Source organism: Dipodomys ordii, unplaced genomic scaffold (assembly GCF_000151885.1).
Source record: "Dipodomys ordii isolate 6190 unplaced genomic scaffold, Dord_2.0 Scaffold52, whole genome shotgun sequence".
In the NCBI taxonomy this organism is placed as follows: Eukaryota; Metazoa; Chordata; class Mammalia; order Rodentia; family Heteromyidae; genus Dipodomys; species Dipodomys ordii.
The window spans coordinates 178,308-193,309 of record NW_012267268.1 but is presented as its reverse complement, the minus strand read 5'-3'; positions in this window follow the sequence as shown (position 1 = coordinate 193,309).

Here is a 15,002-nt window from a genome sequence, read left to right as displayed (position 1 = left end):
AGCTTCAGAGTTGGTGTTAAAAACAGTGAAAACTTAAGCCCAACTAGGGCAGGTGGACCCATTGTAACAATGAGATGTACAAATAGTTATGTGGAAAAATGAACTTTACAACTTTGGTGGGGGGTGGGGGGAGGACTGGGTGGGGGAAGGGGGAGTATGAGAAGGGATGGGAAGGGGAAACAAAGAGGAGGCAACAATGCTTGATAGGAAATGTACTCGTTATCTTGCCCATGTAATTGTAACTCTTCTGTATGATATACTCACAATAAAAAATTAAATAAATAAGAAAAGAAAAAAAACACTTAAGCCCTGACTTATATCTGATGCCATCAATGGCTAAAGCTCAGCACCCAGTGAAGAGAGCCCAAGAAACATCATTTCACTCTGAGACCAGAGTTCACATCTAAGAATCATCATTTGAGTCACTTCCAATGAAAACCAAGATTTGGAGATACTTGGTGATTGGTAAAACACTAGAAGGTCTTCATGGAAAATTGTTAAGACATAAAAACATGGCCCAGAGTATGGCTAACACCAGCTGAATGTTAAAATCATTTGGGAAGACAACTTTCCAAAATTCTTACAGTGAGCAAGTTAGAGACCAAGAAAGAGGTAAGTTTTAATCATCTTGCCCTCTCCAATCCCAGGTAATGTTGGCGTGGGATAGTGACACCACAATAAAGAAGAAGAGAAGAAATTTTACAGAAAAAAAAATGCAGCATATCCCATTAGCTTGTTTTAATGTTTCCCTGTACAGATTCTTTTTTTTTGTTTTGTTTTTTTATTGTTTTGATATTTATTTCAATTTCAATTACAATCATAGACCTCCTTATATTACTTTTGCTTCAAATTCAAGCATTAGGAACATTATTACAATTCAGCTCCACGTTTATCCTTCTACCTCAACCACCAATATTCTCTCACTTTCCCCCATGTTCCAGTACAATTTGTTTTTTTAATTTAATTTTATTTTATTTGTGAACATACTGTACAGAGGGGTTACAATTGCATGGGCAGGATAATGAGTACATTTCTTACCAAGCATTGCAACCTCCTCCTTTGTTTACCCTTCACATCACTTCCCAGCCTCCCCCTCCCCCCCAATCCTTCTCCATCCCCCCTTCCCCCCCACCCCCGCACCGACGTTGTAAAGCTCGTTTTGGACATGACAACTTGTACTTCTCATTGTTGCAACACCTGTAGGCAGCCCTCAGAAGGCTGTAGTAGTTGACCAGCAAGAAGTTGGGAAAGGTTGTCAAGTCAATAGAAATCCAAAGGAGACAACACTACAAGGAATGCACAAAGAGCTGTCCTAGTGTTTCAACTGGCACAGGGTGATGAAGAATTCTAACCACAAAGCACTGTAATGTCAGTGAACAGAGTTTTGAGAAGGCTCTTTGTAGTCTATTATCATATATGCACTCGAGCATAACAGGCAAGTTAAGGGATGTTTTCTTACCAGCTTGGTTTGTGGAGCCTAATTCTTAGTAAGTATAAAATTCTTTTCAAAAACCATTATGGTTCTGTCACAAGAGGACTTCTCAAACACAGGAATTTTTTAAATGATATAGAACTGGACGCTGGACAAATGTGTGTTCTTCCTTTTCTATAACCTATTCTTCCTATTTTATAATCCACATGGAGGTATAAGGATTAAGGGTCAGAGTCAAATATTGATTAAATTTTTTGTACTCAGTACCTAGTCAAAGCTAAGGGAGCCTGAAATTCAGGGGGAATGTCTTTGCTTTCTTGGACTCTTGAGCCAAAAGCCACAGAATGATGCAGATCCTACACACCAGATTTTGTGTGCTTAAAGACACAGAAGACAAATGAGACTCTGAAATCACTCTCCAAACACTGATTCTTTATTTATGTGGCCTAGAAGATAGAGGGCATTCAGGGAACTGAAAACTGCATGTTGTGATCAGATTTTCAGCTCTTCTGTGTCACTGGTAACTGCAAAGCAAAAAGAACAGCCTAATATCAATAATAAATGCCTACTAGAGAATTCATGTAACCTACAATGATTAAATAGCACCAAGGAAAAAAGGTGAAGTCTAAAAGACTTTCTCTGTCTCTATTTCTCCGTCCCGTCCTCTTTGGCAATATGCCCAGGCTGTTGGCTTTTCTTTACTCTTTCATCTCCATGTTTGACAGACAACCTCTACCTCCTGCTCCATGGCAATTTGTTCAAATGACTGAGTAGTTGATGTCTTGAAAGAGATACAAAAAATATTTTCAAGTCTATGAACTTCTCTCTGAATTAATAACTTTAAAGCTGATAACTCCATCAGTGACTAGATATGGACTCTTATATTGATCAGGAGACAGGAGGAAAGGAAATACATATTTATGCTGTCATAACTATGCACCAAACGCTCTCCAGGGACCTTATACCTGCTATTTATTCTTATAGTAATAAAATAATGTTTAGCAAGTAAAATTGCTCCTGTCTAACAGACGAGGAAATTGAAACCCAAGACAATAATTTGTCTGAGGACTGGTAAACATGAGAGCTACTAAACACTGGAGTCAGTACTGAATTCTAAGGCTACTACCTACCAACACCCTCCCCAATAGTCAAGAATTTCCATCAGTAAACAGCAAATCAGAGTGAGCTTTTTCAGTACTGTGTGTTACTCACTGTCTTATGGCTGACATCTAACAGAAGTCCAGTAAAATCTGAATTAATGAAAAAGAGCCTGTCTTCTTAGTGTTGAAAAGCCACTTAGAAATGAGAAATAGCAGGAAGAGGAAAGCAGCAAAACCTCAACGATTAGAAATGTTCTTAGACATAGCATAAATTGAATGCCAGCTAATGATGAGGACCTGGGCCACATATTTCCATGGGAAGTGGCTTCCACAGTTTTTCCTTTAAAGATATCTGATGTTGTTGCTTTTGGCTTGATGTCTACTACCAATAAAAAATATTCGTTGAATAAAAATTCATGCAGATATTCAACTATTGTCGTTAATACATTATGAACCTTTGAAGAGATTTGGTTGTAATTCATGTTTGCAGTGCTTCTGACAAATGTTCAAATATTATAGAATAAACAATATTCTGACTGGATATTTCAGAAAACAATGACTGAATATTTCAGAATAATTAATTCCACATGTTTTTTTCCATACAGTAGCATCCCAAACTTCAAAATGTACAAGAGCTGTTTGTTCTTTCACTCTCTGGACATTTTCTTATCCTTCCTTGATGTTCTTCTCTCCCTATTCTCTCAGTTTAGAAGCTGACTTTTTTCTCCTTTGAGGAAGAAAATAGTAACTGTGACAATGTGTGTAATATATCTTTCCTTTTGTCTGGCTGGCATCAACTAGGTAGATGCCCCAGCACCTCTTCCTGTGTGATCCTTGAGGAAAAGGCCTTGGAGATAAAATTATCTCGAGACTAGTACAATTAGTATTAGTTGACTATTAGCCATACTTTCACAAAAGATACAGAATTGGACCGATCTGTATGGTACATATTCTATTCTTCCCTTTCCTTTGCCAAAACTCTTTGTTTAAACTGAGTTTCCTAATTGTGTATCCTTAATTTCTTTTAAGAGAAGCTAAAGTATTTCAATCATAGAATCTATATTCACACAAGGTTTGTGTCTCTCAAAATGTATATGTTGCAAATGAATCTCCTAAGTGATGGTACTTGGGAGTGAAAATCTTGAGAGGTCTTAGGGCATTGGGGTATAGTCCTTATAAACAGGATTACTATCTTAATATAAGGAATCCCAGAGAGCTCCCACATCCCATCTATACTGAATTCACTGGCATCCTGATCTGGAACTTTCCACACTCCAGGAGAACAACAAATTTCTGTTGTTCCAGACTATCTATACTTTGATAAGATCATAAATATACTGCAACAAAGCTCCTGAAAGAGATGTTTATGAAAAATTGAACCTAGGAGATTTCTAGACACAGGGCTTAAAGGAATCAGTCACTTCTACATCGGGTCACTTGAATAAGTATGTCAAGAACTGGCATTAGTTTGTCTGTAGCCTACCACCTGCTAGAGTTCTCCTGCATCAGCCTTCTACAAAAACAAAGAAATGGTAGAAATAACAAACATGATATCATAAGGATGAATTCAGAGAAAAATCTCTGAATTGAATATCTCAAGTGCAGTCTTGTGCAGTGCATCAAATCTCAAAAATTTATAATTTCTGGGACATGTGATAGCTTAAAGAAAGAGCAAGTAAGTGAAGTTTTAAAGGGATATGCAGCATGTGTGATGTGCCAATTCTGCTTATCCAATGTCATTGGCCAGCATAAGTGCCATACAAAGGGATGACCAGAGGCAATCGAAGGAGAAAGAGAATGCACAATAAAAACCAAACCTTGAACCACATTCAGATACTGGTAATGCACAGGCATAGCAATATGTTTCACAGTGATAATTTACCAAAAGATGGACTAAACCATCACAAATAGAAAATACATATGTCCAAAAAAGTAAAACACATTAAAATAATGAAACTTAACTGGGATTTGTCCTATTCAAGATTTTTTCCTGAAACCACATTCTGTTTAGTAACTATAGTCAATATCCAATCCAATTTATCAATGTCCAATCATATGTATCAACAGAAGAGTTTTACTATTTCTATCAGATTCATTTTAGAAAGGGAGCAGAAACTACAAGTCACCTGGCCATTGTGAAGTCAGCAAGGATACATATGCAGAAGGAGGCCACTCATGTAGATATAATTATAAGATGTTAAGGGACGACTTATGAGCAAAAGTTCATTCACCAGGCCCAGTCCAAAGCCCTCCATATTTTTCACATAGCAAATAATAAAATTGAGCTTTGTTTCAGAGATCTTCTCGGTGTTCCCTTCCCTATAAATTACTTCCTGGTATGGTTCATTAAAGAAAATATCAATTCTTTCCTTTAAATATGTGTGTGTATATGTATGTGTGTGTATAAGTATGTATGGGGGAAAGAAGGGAGGAGAGACAGACAGAGAGACAGAGATAGAGAAGGGATATAGGAAGAAGAGAGGGAAAGAGAGAAAGAGGAATAGTTAGAGAAAGTAGAGTAAGTATTAAGGTTTAAAAAACTTCATTTTATTTGCTAAAAATCTATATGCAATTAAACTTGTTAACACTTTGTTCCAACAAATTACATTGCTCATATAACTGACAGAAAATATCCCCCCAAAGAAACTTGTATACCCTTGAAGTATTAGTATCCAAAATCTCATTATATGCAATGCATAAGCTTTGCATTGCTTAAAAGGAGAAATTTACTGAAGTTTCTCATGGTATGCTTGAAGAATTACAGATTTGAACCTATACTGAATGAAACTCATGAACTACAAGAACTACAAGAACTGAAAAATCAGTATACATCAAATTATGAATATCAGTATTAGAAGAAAGGATAAGTCAGCTGCCTATATACTCAGCAAGCATTCATTGGATGCCCATTTAAAATTTAAAAAAATACAGGAAAAGCAGGGGTTATACTGGGGGGGGAGGAATATACACTGTATTTGATGTCAGTATAATTTGTGGAGAGGAAGGGGAAAACAAATCATTTAAATATGGATACAGGTAGACCCATTGCAACAATGAGATGTACAAGTAGTTATGTCAAAAACAAACTTTACAACTTTGGTCGGGGGAGGAAGGAGAGTGGGGAGGATTGGGTGGGGGGCAGGGGGATGATGGGAAGGGATGGGAAGGGGCAACAAAGGAGGAGGCTACAATGCTTGATAAGAAATGTACTCATTATCTTGCCCATGTAATTGTAACCCTTCTGTACAGTATTTTCACAATAAAAATATATAAATAAAAATAAAATAAGATAAAAATAAAATTAAAAAAAACTTGAAGTATTCTAGGATTACAACTGTTAAAATTTGATACTTACAGAATCATAAAGGACTTGTCAATTAGTACAAATTGATCCCACATCAATAATGGGATTGACCCAATTTTAAATATAGTCATACATTCCCATTGAATTAGATAGAAATTTCTACTCCCATTTTTCCGGTAAGGAAATTGAGACATATGAAAATGAAAGTTTTGAGTTTTTTATGTCACATACCTGGCAAGCATTGACCAGTTATTCAAATTCAGCTCTTCTGCCTTCAAAGTAAAGTCAGTCTTGTGCCAGGAATATTTCCCTTAGGATGTATTCTAAAAGATAAAGGATAATTAAATTTTTGCTTTTCGGGTTTTTTTTTTGTCTCTCGTGGGCCTTCAACTCTGGGTCTGGTCCTGGCCTCTGCATTTCAGCTCAAGGCTAGCACTCTACCACTTGAGCCAAAACACCACTTTTGGCTTTTTCTGCTTATGTGGTGCTGAGGAATTGAACCCAGGGCCTCATGCATGCAAGGCAAGCACTCTACCCCTGAGCCACCTTCCCAGCCCATCAAATTTTGTTTTTTACATTTCTAATCTAGTATTTTTTCACTAAATTCCAATAATTGAAGTATCAATATGTAACTAGTTTTTGTTCTAGTTTAAAATATTTCATTGAGTATCTCAGAACTATCTCCTTGCTCAAAGGCTTATATTCTCTTGGCAAGTCATATCACTTAAGTCATCTTAATAGGAAGTAAGGAAAAGCTCATTAGAGAAGATTTTTCAATATTCTCTGATATCTAATTAAAATAAGAATTAAAGTTGTAAAAGTGATTAAAGCTTATGTGGAATAATATAACTTAACCTTTGGACTACTGGTATTTATCATTCTTTGTGTCCTCTCCACTTGAATGAATCTAGCCAGAAAAATAGGACTGATGAAAAGTGGAATAGGGTTGCTTTTCCTGCTTCCACACAAATCTTCTTAATGACATTGAATGTTCTATGGATTGAGGATAGCATAGGTTATGATTCAGGTTAGAATAAAAGATATATTATTGAACCAAGAACAACCATAGAGATTTTAATATCCCTATGATTTTTAACTTACCTTGTGCAGCCCCCCCATTCAAATTAACATTTGAAGTACTCATCTTCAAAGTGTCCAAGATTGGACATGAGGCCTGGAAGATATCATTGATTTCAATGAGTCTCTGCTAAAATAAGATTTGCATCTTCATAAGAAGAAAATAGGAGTATAGGATAGCTTTCTCTATTTCTTTCTCTGTTATTCTGTTTTTTGTCTTTCTGTCTCTTTGTCTCTCTCTTTGTCTCACACACACACACACACACACACACACACACCACATTTACTCACTATGTACATAAAAAAATCAATTGAATACACAGTAAGATGGTGGCCCTCTGCTCAAGCCAAGAAAAGAAGGCTTAAAATGAAATTTTCCTTTCTAACTTCTTGATAATGCAATTAACCATTTTTAATTTCCTTTTTCTTTGTAACTTGTGGCTTCTTATTATAGCAGACTACACAGACTAGTGCAAAGAAACACAGTTGTTTAATTATATAACATAAGTTTGAGCACATTTCTTCTGCTAAAAAAATTTAACCTAGACTATTCCATCCAGCAAAGTATCCTTCATAATTGAATAGAAATAAAAACCTTCCATAATAAACAAAAATTAAAGGAAAGATAAATTCCATTAGACTGGTATCTCCAAAGAACCACCAGAAAGCCAGAAGTGGAGCTGTGGCTTAAGTGGCAGAGCACTAGCTATGAGCTAAAGAAAAATGTTCAGGGACAAAGCCTAAGCTCTAGGAGAAACACACACACACACACACACACACACACACACACACACATACTGCATGAAAAGAACAAGCTAACCCCCAAATCAGTACATGGAAAGAAACAATAAATAAATAAAGATATGGGTAAATTTTAATAAAATGCAGATATAAAAACTTACAAAAATTATTCAGGTGCTGGTGGCTGACACCTTTCCTATCTACACAGGAGACAGTATTATGAGGGTCACATTGTCAGGGCAGAAAAGTCCATGAGACTCTTATCTCCAATAAATTAACCCCAAAAGCCAGAAGTAAAGCCATGTCTCAAGTGGTAGGGTGCCAGCTTGGGCAAAAGAAGCCCAGGAACAGCACCCAACCCCTAAGTTCAAGCCCTAAGACTTACACACACACACACACACACACACATACACACACATCATACAAAGAATCAATAAAAAAGAGTAGGTTCTAAAAAAAATTAAAAAATTTCACAAACCATTTACCAAAGTAACTGAAAGAAAAGATCCAAACTACAAAAGTCAAGATAAAAAGGGATAATGTAACAATGGCCAGGGAACTTCATAGGACTGTTGGGAAATATTTCAAAAAAAATTACTGGGAAACCATAGAAGAAAATGGATAAATTTTAGGCTATATACATATATCTTAACAGAACTGAACTAAGAAAATATAAGCAACTTAACTGATCAATAAACAATAAGATTGAAGTCATTTTAAGGAATCTCCTAACAGAGAAAAGCACTGAATCATACTGGCTCATAACTGAATTCAGCAAAACTTTTTAAGAAGATCTAGCACCAATGTTCTTGAAACAATCCCATCAGATAGAAAGGAAAAAACTGCTGCCAAATTCATTCCATGAAGCCAAGCATCATCCTAATTCAAAATTGGATGGGGACACAGTGAAACAGAAAACTGGAGACTAAATTCCTTGATGAGTATAGACAGAAATATTGCTCTATAAAGTATTTTCAAACCAAATTTAACAACATACTGAAAAATAATAGATTATTCAGTAGATACAATAGAAGACTAGCAAAATTAGATATCCTTTCATGATTAAAATAGTCTTGATGAAATGAGAAATAAGAGGAACATTCTTGAATATACAACACAAAAAGCTTGAGTATCTGACAAACCTTTTGCCACCATTGTGCTAAATAGGAACAACAAAGCATTTCATCTGAAGTCAGAAACAAGACAACGGTATCCACTCTCCTATTCTTATTCAACATAGTACTTGAATTCTCAGCCAAAGCAATAATGTAAGAAGAAAAAACAAAAGGGATATAAATAGGAAAAGACTACCCCCTAACTCTTTAATGTTTAAAACACTTTGGCAAAGTTAATAGGATATAAAATCAACCTAAAACATAAGTTTCTTTTCTATTTAATTATAATGAGTAGGCTGAGAAAAAATTCAGGGAAAGAAATCCCATTCAACTGGCTTTAAAAAAAACTAGAAATAAAATTAACTAGTGGGGCGAATGAACTCTACAAAGAAGATGATAAAGCATTGAGGAGAAAACCTGAAAAATACATTAGAAGATACAACTCCCATATTTATAAATCAGAATTAATAGTTGATAGTATTTTTACTATCAAAATCATTCTTCAGATTCAATGAAACCCCATCAAAATTCGAATGTCTTTTTTCACAAGCATAGAAAAATTAATCCTAAAGTTTATGAAGAGGGACCAAAAATGAAGAAATAGAAAAGGCATTTGTTAATCCAAAGATCAATGCTGGGAATATCACAATACTTGACTTCCAATTATGCTTGTGTCTTAAAAAAAAACATGCTGTTGATACAAAACCAGACACAAAGACTGAAGAGATAGAATAGAAAAATGAATACAAACATCTTTCTTATTTTAACAAAGGGACCTAAACTACACTGGGGATCAGACAGCTTTTTCATCAAATGTATAGAACACTGAGACTATACCCCTTTCTTTCAAAGTCCTGAATGTAAGACATGAGACTGCATCATAAAAACATGAAGAGAAATCTTAGGCAATGACATTTTGAATTCTGAATAAGAATCAAAATTATATTGAGATTCTATCCCATACAAGTCTGGTGCAGTCATTAAGAAAACAAAAAAGATGTAGATAAAAATAAAACTTATATCCTCATGGCACGTGTATAAATTAGTCCAGCCCCTGTGGAAATCATTATAGACATTCATTTAAAAACTAAAACTTCCTTTTGGTCCTGATGTACCACTCTTGGGAAAAGATCCAAAGCTGTATAAATTAATTCACAGAAAAATTACCAACAAAACCATGTTTATCTCAGAATTATTCACAATAGCTCAGCTTTGAACTTAACCTGTGTCCAACAAATAATTAACAGATAAAAACAGTGTGGTATATACATATAATGAAGTATTTTCAGCAGAAAGAAGAGTGTAATTGTGCCATTTGCAGGAAAATAGGTAAAACTGAAGATCAACATGTTAGGTGAAATACAAAATTGGCTCAGGAAGATAAACAGAACACTTTTTCTCATATACAGAACTAGATCTAAACTAAAAGTTGGTCCATGAACTTGTTACTCCTTCCCTCATTTTTCTCCTACTACAAGTTTGACAAGAAGTATACTTATTACCTTACTTATGTTACTATAACCTCTCTCTACATCACCTTGACAAAAATAAAGGGTTGCGGGGGAGTTGGTCCATGAATATAAACTGGGTGCTGTTAGAGAAAAGAACCAGCAGAAGATTGGGAGAGAATAAAGGAGCAAGTGGGGAGTACCATAAAATCAAAATATGTACTACTTATTTATAAGAAAGTCAATATAAAACACATTAAAAACAATGCAAGATAAATAAGGTGGTACAAGGGAATAAGGATGTGAATAGAGATGTGAATATAATCAAAGTATATGATATGCATGTATAGAAATATCATAATTAAACCGTTCACATTTTACAATCATATGAGCTAATAAAATGTCTTTTAAAAAGAGTGTGTAATTTACCATGTTACCTCATTTAATTCCTTTTTCTCAAAATAACAAATGTAGCTGACTGTCCACTAGGCCACTATTTCTCACCTGAACTCATAAGTACTTCTAACTTGAACTTATTTTACATAGTAAATGAATGTTTTCTTCCTTTCATAAATTTTGGTGTTAAAAGAATTATACGAGAAGAGACTTAGTATTATTTTCCAGGGAAGTGTATGCATTGTAAATATGGAAATCAGTATAAAAGTTCCTCAGGTAAAAATATACATAAGAGGTTCAGGGAAGAAGATGGCAGAGAAGAAACTGGGGGCCAAATAAGGTCTTGTGTAGAAAACAGTTTTAGTGTTCCAGGGAAAAGTCCAAGGCAATAGAGTCACACCAAATGTGCCATCATAGTACATAGAGTTTGACCAGTGACGAAAATTGCAGGCATCTTAGTTAAGGAGACAGAGTCAAGAACTCACAGGTGTCCACGGTGGTGGTGGTGGCAGCGGTGGCTGTGGTTGGTACCATGGCTGCCATATCAACAGAGGGATCAGATCCCATGCACCACCAACAAGAACTGACAAGGAGAAGAAATCTCCATCAATATGACCACAATCTCAGACCATGGACAGCCCAGAAACCAAGGGAAAGGCATGAATACCAAAAAAACATCCTCACTCCTTCTTATGGAACAGAGGTGGGAATGTAGCTTTTCCCTGACCACCAGAGAAGAACTCCATCTTTGATGCTGACAAAGATTGGGCCAGAGAAGCTAGCCAGTAACTGAGGTCTTGGAAAAATACAATAGGAGCCATTCAGCAGGTCAAAGGAACCTGACTTGTGGGGCTCAGCTCCACAGGGGAAAGTGGCCCTTCCCAGGAAGAGGAAGCTCTGCTCATAGAGGACTGACTTTCTTCACTGGGTAAACAGAGCCAGAGGCTTCCCCACCCCATTGCAACACAGGCAGCAGACTCAGCTGTTGGAGGGTAAAAGAAAGACAATTGGAAACTCAGTTAACATAAATCCTGAGAATGGCACCAGGCTAAGCTGTGTGAGTGTCTCAGGAGCTAGCCCCTCTGGGAAAAGCTACTAATTGCTGAGAGGCCTCAACCCTATCCACAACCTAGCCCCATCACAGCAACTCCAAACTAGATGAAACGGCCATCTCCCTCTTTTATGATACTCAAAGCAGATAGCCATCCTACTGAACCAGCCTGGGAAGAGGGTCATAAAGTCCCTGGTAAGGCAAAGCTTTGTTCTGCCAGCTCAAACATATTGATTTAAGAAACCAATCAATCTATAGGCAAACCAAACACCACAAGCAAACCAGAGACTGCAATAAGAGTCACAGAGGAGACACAAGATCCTCTGCCCCTCCCCCACCATAAAAGTCGGAGAACTCTTTTTTATAACCTATTTTTTTATTTTTTAAAAATTGTTCTTTTTTAATCATTTTTATTTCAGTTTTTTTTTGTTTAAATTCTCTTTTTACTCTTTTCCTTTTTGGTCCTTTTTGTCTTTTGGTTTTATTTAGTTGCTCTTCTGATCATCCCCATATATATACCTGTCTTCAGTTATTAGACCTTATCTTTCATTGTGTTTATACTTAATTTAGATAATTGATTACTCAATTCACAAACTCTAAGCCATAACTCTTCAATTGTACTATTATATCTTTATATTTATATAATTTTAAGTTTCATTTTAAAATTTTTGTTTTTCTTTTTTCTCTCTTTCCTTGCCATATATCCTCTCTCTGAATTTAAGTTTTGGTTACATTCCCTCTCTCCTTTTTTCTCCCTAACTTCCTCTATGCTTAATTTCTCCTCATAATTCTCCCTAAACCTAATAATTTCCAGTCTGCTGATTCATTCTTTGATTTTCTTAGTCCATTGATCCCTAGTTGTTTGTTATTGAATTAGATTTTATCTATTGAACTAGATTTTCTCTGTATTCATTTTGAATGCATCAAACAATCTGTGTAACTACAGAGCTCTGGATGATGCTTGCATTAAAATAGTATTCTACTGTGGAATTGGTCTTGCTTTAATATCCAAATGGGCACAGAACAAGCCAAAGAAACGCAACAAAAATGGGAAGTCCAGGTATCTCAACTCCCGCTCATGATAATCAGGCAACAGAGAATGATCCAGAGGAAAGTTCTCAAAATGCTCTAAAAACACTACTGTTAAACATGCTGAGTGAAAAATTGAAAGCCTGCTAAGGACTCTGTGTGAGCATGATAGGAAAATGTGTGGGCATGATGAGGCTAACAAAAGTTAATAGAAGAATTTCACGAACATGATGAGGCTAATCAAAGATGAATGGAGGAATAGCATGAGCAGGATGAGAATAAACAAAGATTAATATGGGCATTCATGGAATCCACAAACAGAAAGCTGGAGTAATCCAAGGAGGCCACAAAGGGAATGCTGAATGAAGCCCAACAGAAGGAAAGGGAGTCTAATGAAACTATAGCCAATCAACTAAAGGATTGGAGAATGAACACTGAACACCAAATTAATGAGGTAAAAAAGTCCATACAAGATCTAAAACAAAGCACCAACAAAGAATTTGAAGCCATCAAATCTGACCAAGTAGAAGGAAAGGACATAAAAAAACAAAGTAGAAAATCTTGACAGTAGGTTAGACCATGCAGAAGATCCAATCTCTGGGAAGACAGTCTAGACATTATAGAGAAAGAACAGACAACTATTGAAGACAAATCCAAGAAAAATGATAAATCTATTCAACATTTAGAAAAGAACTTCAGAAGGACTAATTTAAGGCTAATGGTATAGAGGGGTCCTAGAGATAGAAGTTAAAAGTCTAGGACAATTTTTTTAACAGGATCCTAGCAAAGAACTTCCCAAACAAGCAAAAAGATAGGTCCATTCATATACAAGAAGGCTTTAGAATCCCAAATAGACCAGACCAGAACAGGATATCCCACCACCACATTGTAATCCATACAGAATCAATAGAGACCAAGGAAAGGACCTTTAAAGCTGTCAGGGAGAAAAGATCAATCACCTATAAAGGGAAATCAATCAGATGTCTCAGCAGAGACAATGAAAGCAAGAAGAGCCTGGAATTATGTATGCCATACTCTATAGACAAGCAATTATCAACCAAGAATAGTGTACCCAAGTAAACTTCTTCATAACTGAGGGAAAATAAAAACCTTCCACAGAAAAGAAAAATTGAAACAATATGTCTACATCAAATCAGCACTACAAAAGATACTTAAAGATGTCCTACACATAGAAAACCAACAAGAGCATAATAAAGGCCAAGAAATAGCCCCAAAACAGAGAATCCAAGAAGCACAAGAAGAACCCAGTTGGCACAGCCCCCAAGAAGTTGGATAACATGGCAGGAACTACCAAACACCTCCCAGTCCTAACTCTCAATATTAATCGACTTAACTGTCTGATTAAGCAACAAAGATAATCTAGTTGGATCAAAAAGCAAGATCCTTTAGCCTCATGCCTTTTTGCTCACAAAAAAACAAACATATTCTGAAAGTGGAAGTCTGAAATAAAATCTACCAAGCAAATGTCCACCATAAACAAACAGGAGTTGCAATCCTAATATAAGATAAAATAGACTTCAAATTAAAATTATTAAGAAGAGATAAAGAAGGTCTTTACATCCTAATTCAGGGAACACTCCTTCAGGAGGATATTACAATTTTAAATATCTATTTACCAAATATGGAGCACCCAAATTTATCCAAGAATCTCAATGTTCTTGGAAATCTCATGTAAATCCAAAAACATTAATTGTTGGGGACTTTAACACAAACTATCCCTGCTGGATAGATCAACCCGACAAAAATTCAACATAGAAACCTCGGATCTAAACATCTGCATAGATCAACTAAACTTAACAGATATCTATCCAATATTTTACCCAACAGCATAAGAATAAAAGCTCTTCTCAGTAACACATGGAACATTCTCCAAAACAGACCAAATTTTAGTTCACAAAGCAAATCTGTTGAAATTCAGAAACATTGAAATTCTGCCCTGTAATCTCTATGGCCACAAAGAAATAAAATTAAACTTCAACACCATAAGCCACCAAACAAAATCCTGTAACACAAGGAGGCTGAACACAACACTCCTGAACCACCAGTGGTCATGGAAGAGATTAGAAAGGAAATTGAAATGTTCACGATATTTTCCAAAATGAACATACAAATTACCAGCTCCTCAGGGACAAAGCAAAGGAAGTACTCAAGCCAAGTTTAGCTCTGAGTTCCTATATCAACAGATTGGAAACCAACAATTTAACAGGGCCCCTGAATCTCCTTGAAAAAGAGCAACAAGCCAAACCCAATCCAGTAGATGGAAATGAATAATTACAATTAAATCAGAA